A 10,996-nucleotide genomic window follows, 5' to 3' on the forward strand; every position below is an offset into this window, starting at 1 on the left:
GTCATGAAGTATTTCTTTCCACCTTTAGTCAATACACCGTTCATCTCACAAAGATCAGAATGTATGAGTCCTAATGGTGCCAAGTGTCTCTCCTCCGCAGCCTTGTGAGACTGGCGAGGTTGTTTAGCTTGCACACATGACAGGCACTTAGAACCTTTGGCTAAAGTGAAACTCGGGATTAAATCCAACTTAGCTAGCCGCGTCATAACACCGAAACTTATGTGACAAAGACGTGAATGCCAAACCTCAGATTCATTAACACTCGAATGAACATGGTTCACGACTTTATTACAGAAATCTGCGAGGGAAAGGCGGAACATCCCTCCGCTCTCATAACCTTTTCCAACAAATAGTCCATACTTAGTAACAACTAATTTATTAGACTCGAATACCAACTTAAACCCTTCTCTACATAGAAGGGAGCCACTAACGAGGTTCTTCTTGATGGCGGGGACATGCTGCACGTTCTTCAGCTGCACGATCCTTTCCGAAGTAAACTTCAAATCGACCGTGCCAACACCATGAACAGAAGCACTCGCGCCATTCCCCATCAATACGGACCCGTGGCCTGTGACCTGGTAAGAAGAGAACAATGAAATGTCAGCACACACATGAACACCTGCACCTGTATCCACCCACCAATCGGTAGGCTGAAACACTGAAAAAATAGTAAATAAATTACCGTACCCAGATGCACCATTCTCATTATTGCCCACAATCATGTTGACAGACTTGGAGTCCTGTCCTGACTTCTTAAACTTGTTTGGGCATCTGTTGGCCCAATGTTCAGTCGAACCACAAGTAAAGCAGCCCTCATCCTTCTTGTTCTTCTTGAAGGTCTTCTTACCCTTCTTCTTGAAGTCGGTATTCTGTTGGACACCGTTCTTTCCCTTGAACTTGTGGGAGTTGAGGTTCCTCTGGTTCACCATGTTGGCAACAGAAGTCCCTTCGGCCCCTTTTTCGTGCGAGTCCTTTGCCCTCGAATTCTGCTCGACACTCAGATGGCCAATGACATCCTCCATAGAGAATTCACGCCTCTGGTGTTTCAGAGTGGTGGCAAAGTTCCTCCAGGAATTGCGGAGCTTAGCGATTATGCAGCCCGCGACAAACTTGCCCGGTAACTCGCACTTTAGAAGCTCAAGCTCCTTAACAATGCATATTATCTCATGAGCCTGCTCCAGTACAGGACGGTTCTCAACCATTTTGTAGTCGTGGAACTGCTCTATAATATACATCTCGCTCCCTGCATCGGCGGCCCCGAACTTAGATTCGAGTGCCTCCCACAAGTCCTTGGCGACATGCACATGTAAATATGCGTCGACCAGTTTATCTCCGATCACGCTAAGAACTGCTCCGAGAAACACAGTGGTTGCCTCCCTGAACGCCTTCTCCTGTTCAGGAGCAATCGTTCCCGTGGACACACCGGTGACCCAGAACACGTTCATAGCCGTGAGCCATAAAGTGGTCTTTGTCTGCCAACGCTTAAAATACGTACCGGTAAACATATCCGGTTTCAGTGCTGCGGCAAAGCCACTTGCCGAAAAATTCCTACACATAATAGGTTTTTGGATTGTTGAGTACATAGGTAATTTCTCGATTAAATTAATCCACGAGTAAATCACTAGCATGGCATTGACTAAGTTGATGATGTACTGACTTTGATCTAAACATGCATGTACTAAGCAAACAGTAGAAAAATCTACACATACTGCTAGTACTGCTAATATGAAATTAATCAGGAGCGGGATAAACGAGTTATACCCTCCAGTAGGCCATGCAGAGGCCGCGGCTTTGGTGGCAGCAGCGACGTCCTCGGCGGCCTTCTTGTCGGCTTCAGCTTTCTCGGCGACGGCACGGTCGGGGTCGGTGGACATGGTGATGATGAAGGCGACGCGGACGTAGAGGAAGTAGACGATCGAAAGCGAGCAGTCGCGTAATCGCTGCCCAAAAACCTATTCGCCCCTCACCCCGTACAGGAACCAGAAGGGCGTGGTTTTGGAGACCTGCTTTTCGCGGCGGCTAGGGTTGGCAGCGCCCCACATATATATGTGCGGCCGCGCGTGGAGAGACGTGGGCTGAACCCACGTCCAAATCGATAGCCCATGATCCGACGTCTCAGATCGTGGCCCTACCTGTCAAAGACTCTCCGTTCCTGACCGGCAAAAAGAAGCGCATAGGAGCTCGCTCGGCTCGGCTCGGCTCGGTCGTGGCGTGGCGAGCGGAGGAGGAGGAGTGCGCGAGGGCCTCTTCTCTTCTCAAGCTCCAATAGCATGTAGAAGAGCCACCTTTATAAACCACTCCAACTTTCCTTCCACTAGCATGGTGGGACTAAACTTCCCACCACCTTACCATGCCACCTACATGGGCCCTTAGAGATCAAATCTGAAATTGTCATATGGGCTCTAGACCCATCTCACATGTCAACACGAGCTAGGGCTAGCGAGAGAGAAGGCCACGGCAACAACACCGACCAAGCTGCAGCCGCAAGCAAAGACGATATGGCTAAAAAGAGAGCTGATCTCCAACTCCAAGCGTCCCGAAATGATGGCAGCAAGGCTCGACAATCTCCCATGCCGCCGGTTGACCCGCAGCCTCCCACTCCTCGGTGAGTTCCTCCGCATTTTTCTCTTGCCGTCTAGGTGTAGCCCGCCCTGTCACTTCGCGCGCGCCATGGCGCTGCCGATGAGCCCTTGCTCGACGCTCCCCATCCTCCATCTCCATGCGCATCAAAGCTTTGCGCGTCGTTTGCCCTCCTTCCGATGTACACAGAGCACCGCCCTCGCCATGTCGCGTGCTGCCGCCGCTGGCAAGAGCTCCGGCCACCGTACCGGATCTAGCGCCCACCTCCCTGCGCCCTCCACTTTGTTTTGATGAACTCTACGCTAAGATTGGGGCCCTTTTGCCCGCGCGCCGCCGTTGTCCGGCGAGCCCTGGGTGGTCGCCGGTGAGGCCGGTCAGCCTCCCCCCGGGACATCCGCTGTTAGGTTAGGCGCCCTGTCGTTAGTGTTAGTCCTAGTTAGCGTGTACACATTTTTTAGCGTAGATCTAAGCGTTAGAAGCCTTTTTTTAGGTCTAGATCTAACGGCCCAAACTAGTTAAGGTTAGCTAAGTCTGCAGACAGGTGGACCCCCATGATCTGAATTTTAATCTTTTCGCGTATTTCCTTTATGTACAGTATACCATATTTAATTGTGCTGAATTATTTTTGTATTTAAAAATACAATGACTTGTTTCATCCGTAACCCACGTTCAACAATCGGAAAAATATGCGTGATAACTTTTTGGAATAGTTACGACATGAAATTTAAGTTGGTACGTACATCCAAATTCTATATTTGATGAAATGAATTTGACCCACATTCAAATGGCACCACTTCAAATTCAAACGTAATATTTTTCGTAAATTGGATTCATGCCATCCATACCTTTTTGGAATCATTGCTTCGAGTAGAATAACTTAGTAACTTTATTAGAACAATTAAAATTTGAGTTGATTTAATAAGTGTCCGAATTAAAATTTGAATTCGTGTGAACTTTCGTAGACCGTAACTTCTCTGTTCGATCCCTGATTCGGATGATCTCGGACTTTCTGGAATCCTTGTAACATCTAGTTTATCATAGTATAACTCAGTTACTTGTTTAAAGCCTTAATCTATACTTTAACTTTTCATGCCCTTGAATTGTGTCTGATTTCCCCTCCGATTCGTACCGTTTCAATTCTCTTTACTAATTGGGAATCGTAATGACTCGTAGAATGTATTAGTGGTTAGTTATACCTCTAAACTCATAATTGATTTTTGAATGACTAGTGGAACCCCCTTTCTATGCTAATCATCTAGGACGAATAAAATGTTTAACCAATTAAATCGAATGTCTTTCTTTAATCATCGTGCATGCATGCATACATTCATGATTGTGCATCGTATATAAATTTTATGTTGACTGTTGCTCTCTTTATTCGATCTTTGTTGGTATTTCTGCCAATCCGCCAGACGCTGTCAAGGAGCACGTGCCGGATCGGTTCCAGCAAGAGTTCCGTGACCCCCCTTTCCGCTTCGTCAGTCACACTCACCTTCGCAGGCAAGCTGCTACATCCTTTATATACGAAATTGCTTCATGCACGATCCTCCTGGCCGACGCCATGTATATGGTTCTAATAGTTTACAAATTCTGTCTTATGCCATGTTGAGCTTAGTCTACGATACCTACCGATGTGGCTTGCTGGTGTCTGTCGACAAGTTCAATTCTTTATACCTTCGTATTAACCTTCTTCCGCTTTGCTACTAGTATGTTTAGGTCTAATTATCTATCTTTGTCGTGATGGGTTAGAGCATCTCCAGCCACGTGCCTAACAGGCCCCCAGGACAGCTTTTTTCGCGCCGGCGGCGGAAAAAAAATTCCAGTCGCACCCCCAAGACGCCGAAAACCGCCGGCTCGGCCCGTTTTGGGCCCGGCGATTCCAGGCCAAACCTAGCGCACTGGGGGTGCTCGGAGGCTCCAGCGGAAGAGAAAACCACGTTTGGGTCACACTGTCAGGCGAAAAGTCAAGACAAACGACTCTCCCCCTCCCCCCGCGCGCCCTCCCACCGCCTTGCCGATCCCGGCGCCGCCCACCGCCCACCACCGCTAGATAGGCCAATACCCGCCAAAAAAGAGAGAGGGTTTCGCCACGGCGGCCTCTCCACCACTTCCTGGGCAAGTTTTCCGGCGCTCCTGCCGCGCGGGACGGGATTCCGGCGGCTGTGCGCCCACCACGCCCGCCAGGTGTTCGGCGATTTGTCTGCTCGGTGATGGACTCGGACGACGAGGAGGCGCTCGCGGCGCTGCTGGAGGAGGAAGCCGATGCCGACGTCTAGGGCGAAGGGCATCTCATGGTCCTCGCCGCCATGGCCGGCCTGGTCGCGAGCAATGCAAAGCCGCGGCGAGGTGGCTCGGTGCCGGGGCGGCTGAAAGCAAAGAACCGACATCGACTGGAAGGCTATTGCATGCTCTACTCCAACTACTTCGACAACGCTCCATTGCACGGCGACAAAGTATTTCGACGCTGTTATCGGATGAGCTAAAAGTTTTTGCTCAGGATTGTGAATTCCATCCGGGAGTTCGACAGCTACTTCAAGTGCAAGAAGGATTGCATCGGCACACATGGATTCACATCCATCCAGAAGTGCACGACAGCTATGAGGATGCTTGCATACGGAGCTCCCGGTGATTCACTCGACGACTATGGGCGCATGGCCGAGTCCACGACCATTGAGTGTTTCTACAAGTTATGCAGGGAAGTGGTGGCGGTGTTTGAACCACAATACTTGCGATCACCCAATGCTAAAGACACTGCTCGGATCCTAACACAGAATGCAGCAAGAGGGTTTCATGGGATGCTTGAAAGCATCGACTACATGCATTGGAAATGAAAAAACTATCTATTTGCTTGGCAGGGGATGTACAAAGGCGCCAAAGGCGGTTGCAGTGTGGTACTTGAGGCAGTGGTCACACAGGACCTCTGGATTTGGCAGTCCTTCTTTGGTATGCCAGGAACTCACAATGACATCAACGTACTGCAGTGCTCTCCTATGTTTGCCAAGCTTGTTGAAGGTCATTCTCCTCCGGTGAACTTCGAGGTCAATGGGCGGCACTACAACAAAGGATACTACCTAGCAGATGGCATCTATCTGAGATGGTCAACATTTGTGAAGACTATCTCAAACCCTGTGCCACGAGGTAAGAACTCCCATTTTGCAAAGGTTCAGGAGGCTTGCAGGAAAGATGTCGAGCGGGCATTTGGTGTGCTCCAATCTTGATTTGTTGTTGTCCGGTACCCCACTCAGACATGGTCGAAAGATCAAATGTGGGAGATCATGCTTTGTTGTGTCATCTTGCACACCATGATCATTGAGAGCGAGCGGGAAGAGCCAGTGTTTGACACTGAACCATATTATAGGCAAGGTCCTCTTGCGCAAGTTGATCACCAGCTACCGGCAACCTGGACTGCCTTCCTCAATATGTGTCAGGAGATCCGAGACCCACGGGTGCATCAACAACTGTAGCAGGATCTGATGGAGCACCTATGGAGGCTCAAGGGCAACGCCTAGCTCGACGTGTGATGAAATATGTGTTTTTATTTGTTGAACTATATAATTTGTATTGAACTATTTGATTTCTATTGATAAACTACGGGATAAAAAAATCTGTTGCATTTGCGCCAAAGCAGGGCGAATATGGGCCGATTTGCTCCGATAATGGGCCGATTTTGCACCGAAAGTGGGCTGAAAAGCGGGCAAATTTGTGTCAAAATTGGGCCGATAACAGCGCCTGTGGTCTGACCTAGGGGCGGCGGCTGGGAACCCAATCGCCCTCAAGCCGATTTTCTCGCCGGTTCTCCCCCAGGCAGCGATTTTTCGAGACCCTTGGGGGGCCAACGGCTGGAGATGCTCTTACGTCACTATTGCCATGTAGGGTTTCCGGCTTTAGCTTGACTAGCTCATGCGTTGCTGTTGTCCAACTAGCATGATAGGTTGTATTACTGTTAATAGAATGACTTAGATCACCCCCTCCCCCCTTTTGTTATCCCGGAGATGGGTTGAGATAGATGCAGACGTTGGCGACAGTCCAAACAGTACTATACAATACGCAAAGATCGTGTAATAGTTGGTGAATAATTGAAACTGCAACTAAAAATGAAAATGACTTGAGTGGGTACTTGTTGATTTGCTTCTTTATCACACTTGTCAAGAAGGACCGCCATTCAGTGTTGGTCATGAACACCTCACGTACAAACTTTCTTTCCCTGGTATGGGACGGGGATCAACTGAGTACCTTTATTTATGCTCGGTGTTGTGAGATACAAATTCATCCTTGCAGTAGTCTCCCACATGGTGATTACTATGTTGCAACCGTTTGGGTACCCACTTGCTGGGTATTTCCATCTTACTGATTACTCCCTCTGTCCGAAAATACTTGTCATCAAAATGGACAAAAAAGATGTATCTAGAACTAAAATACATCTAGATACATCCCCTTTTATTCATTTTGATGACAAGTATTTTCGGACGGAGGAAGTACCATGTAGACGGTAGATTGGGGCATGTCCTAAGCGGGGTGGTCTCACTTTATCTGGCGGCTGTAGATGAAGGCTTAGTTTGGCAACAAAGTTTTTACAAAACTGCTGTAATTGAAGACCACGGTATTCCAATCGGTAGGCAAGTAATACTGCAGTTTTCTAAAACCAACGTTTTTCTCAGTTTTTACATGTGTTTGGCTGGTGCTGTTTTACCTAAGTTTTGACCAAGTATTTAGCATGCATGACTGAGTATTTAGCGGCTGCTAACGGCGGCCGGCTGCATGCAGCCGCCATGCACACGTCCGCCCGTACTAGATGCTCGGATCTGTAGAATGTGTCTACCCCTGCTGCATCTACATGCATGTCACCTAACCTGCTAGAATATGTCTATCCTAAAATCATGTATGGCCTTTGGAACTTGATAGCTCCTCCCATTTTTCATCTATAGTCGTTGGAACTTTGTTCTTGGGATCTCAACCAAATCCACTCTTGTCTACAATAGACTTGATGACATTCAGTTCCTTCTTCAGCCTTTGCTCCCTATCTTTCAGTTGTTAAACAGTAAAATTAGCTCTAGGAGGTCTCGCATTTAATCGGTCTTTCATAGCCTGCCATCCTTCTTTTGTCCACCCATTTTGGCCACGGTACTTCCCCACATCTGAGTACTCTTTCATCATTGACACTAGAAAACTTAAGCGACCATTAGTCCATGCTGCTCTGTCCTTTTTTAGCTCTGCAATTGTTTTGTAATTGTTAGTTGAAGATTGGCCTAAAATTATAGCAAGAAAATACGATGCCTCGCCAAGTAAAAGATGATGTACCTACTCAACAAGACTAGAATTAGATGCTGAGCTAACTAGACAAGTGCAAGAAATAGATCAATCAGCCGGCCTTCAATGGCACGATTAATTTAACCAGGACGTACATCATTGTTCATTAATCAACTAGATTAAAGCAATACAATCTTAGGAGTGTTGCCATCATATTTTTTTTCTATACGTGCATGTACTTTCAGTCCGGCCAAAATTCTATGTGTGTGTAGTGCGCCGTTGCTATTGCATCGACGAGTGTCTCCATACAGACAAATCGATCTATTCCATGAACTACTCAAGATGTGCGCTACTTGCCGGAAATTAATAGGCATACAAGGACACGACCTAGAAGCTTGGAAGATCACTGGAAACTAATCAGTACCCTCTTCCCATACAACGTTGACATCTACTGCTTGGAAGATCAGAACAGAGTATATTCAATATGCCGCCCCTTGTGTTGCATTCATCAGAGATCAGACTGGACATATATCTAAGGATAGGCATAGACGAGCGCATACCTTTTTCCCCTAGTGGTGAGCTTGATTGACTCATGGCCGAGAGAAGAGATGGGAGACTCGCAGGTGACGCCGGCTGGAAGAAGAAGCACCCGAGAGAACGTACGTGAATCAAACAGAATCAACTAATATGCAGGAGATATAATAGAATTGGTTTGCGAGATAATAACAGTGAGAGGAAAAGTAGGGGCGATCTCATCTGGATATAGACGGCGACGTCAAGGGCGCTCCGTTCGGTTTAGAAAAAAGAGCTCGGGACCTCTTTTTCTGATACAGCAAAAATACCGTGGTTTATGAGATACTGTGGTTTATAGAACTTCAGTTTTTTTTAAAGCCAAACGCATCAAAGTTTTCAAAACCATGGTTTTTTCTAAAAACCGCAGTATTCTCAGAAAACTTTAAAAAAAACTTGCCGCCAAACGCAGCCGAAAGGTTGTGTCTTGCTTTGAGACTACCAGGTGGGCGCACCAACAGTAGCGCATCGTGAGACTAGAAAGATACCAGTTGTACAACCTCTGCACAGTTAAAACTATTCGAATAGCCATAACCACGGTTATGGTCAAGTTCAATCAATGTCGTTGTTTATAGAGTTGATCGCTGTTACTCCCTCCGTCCAAAAATACTTGTCAGCAAAATGAATGAACAATGGATGTATCTAGAACTAAAATACATCTAAATACATCCATTTTAATGACAAGTATTTCCGGACGGAGGGAGTACTAAGTCAGGTTGGGATCCAGCATCTGCATCACGGTTTGTGCTTTGCGATGGATCGGTGATACTTGTCCGGTCTCGACTGGAGACTATGAACTTGGGTTGGTTTGATAAGTTGGTTGTTGCCGGCAACCTGCTGGTGACTTTTCAGAGTTTTGGTTTGATTGTCGGAGCACTGGTGTGTTGCCGATGATCGTGGGAGCTTGCAGCTTACTGGTCCATGTGACTTGTCTAGAGGATGTTCAGAGCAGGATACTTGGGGCAGCCCACCTTGCTCGCCCCAAATAGCGTGTGGAACACACAACAGTTCACATCTGGTCCAGCATGCTGGCGGGCACCAAACGACCTTTGCTTGTAATGCGCGAGTCAAAATAAAAAAGAAAGACGAGTTGGAGAATCGAACTCATGACTTCAAAGACCCTACCACGTACTGCTAGCCACTCGAACAAATGCATCCTTCTAACCCCAAGGCCGGCGCGAATATTCAAGAACATACTGCAGTGTAAGATTCTATACCTTTTTTATTGATTATTTTTAAACTTTTCTAAAAATATTAATAATTATGAATTGCCAAATATTCTTGGAAACATGAAGAATTTTTGAAATTCTGAACATTTTTAGAAAGTGAGAATAGTTTTTATTTTGAAAGTTTCATACATTTTTGAAAAACAATGAACAAAATAAATAATGGGAACGTTTTTTAAGTTAGTAAACATTTTCTGAAAACATGATACTTTCCTAAAAACATGATTGTTTTGAATTATTGACTAAATATTGAAAACAGGAACATCATTTGAACATTTAAACATATTAGAAAATGTGTTTTTTAAACAGGAATATTATTTGGAACTTTTTAAAACGCCACTAAAAACAGAATATTTTTCAAACATGAAAAATATGATTTTATAATCCTCAAACAATTATGAAAAACATAAATATGTTTGGAAAAATTGGGAACATTTTTTAAATTTTGAAAAACAATTGGAAAGAGAGGAATTTTTTTAAAGTTCTGGATATTTTTTGAAACGGGATTTGTGTTGAAATTATAATTATTTTCTAAAATGTGATCAAAAATGGAAATTCGGAACATTTTACAAAAGAAATATGGAATTTACAAAGAAAAACTTGGAAGGCAAAAAAATGAGGAAGGAACCGAAAACTAAAATTAGGAATAGAACACAGAAAAAAAAGGGTCTGGCCCAGTCTTGGTCGCCTGCGTGAAGCTCCCGCTATTTAACGTACTGTGCGGCAAATAGGGTTTTCTCAACTGCATGGGCAAAAAATAAGCGGGCTGGTTCGCTGGGCCACAGCATGCAGGACCCGCATACGAAATTCCGAACAAAACCATTTTCCCCTTTCTAGGACACACAAAAATTTGTATTATTTTGGATGGATTTTGTATTTCTTTCCCATGGTAAACGGACCAAAAAACACATGCAACACACAACTGTCCGCATCTCGGCCAACACACTGCAGGCACCGAAACGACATTTGCTTGTAATGCGCGAGTAAGAATCCAAAAGAAAGACGCGTTGAAGAATTGAACTCATGACTTCAAAGATCCAACCACGTGCTGGTAGGCACTCGAACAAACGCGTCCTTCTAACCCAAGGCCAGTGCGAATATTTAAGAACATACTACAATCCAAGATTCGAAAGATTTTTTATTGATTCCTTCTTAAAATTTTCCAAAAACATCAATAATTATGAATTGCCAAATATTCTTGGAAACGTGAACAATTTTTGAATTCCTGAATATTTTTAGAAAATGTGAATAGTTTTTTAAATGTCCATGCATTTTTGGAAAAACATGAACTAAACTCGAAATAGGACCATTTTTTGAAATTAGTAGCTATTTGTTGAAAACATGAAACTTATATAAAACATGAGTTTTTTAAT

This window comes from Triticum aestivum, chromosome 3B (genome assembly GCF_018294505.1).
Source record: "Triticum aestivum cultivar Chinese Spring chromosome 3B, IWGSC CS RefSeq v2.1, whole genome shotgun sequence".
Lineage (NCBI taxonomy): Eukaryota > Viridiplantae > Streptophyta > Magnoliopsida > Poales > Poaceae > Triticum > Triticum aestivum.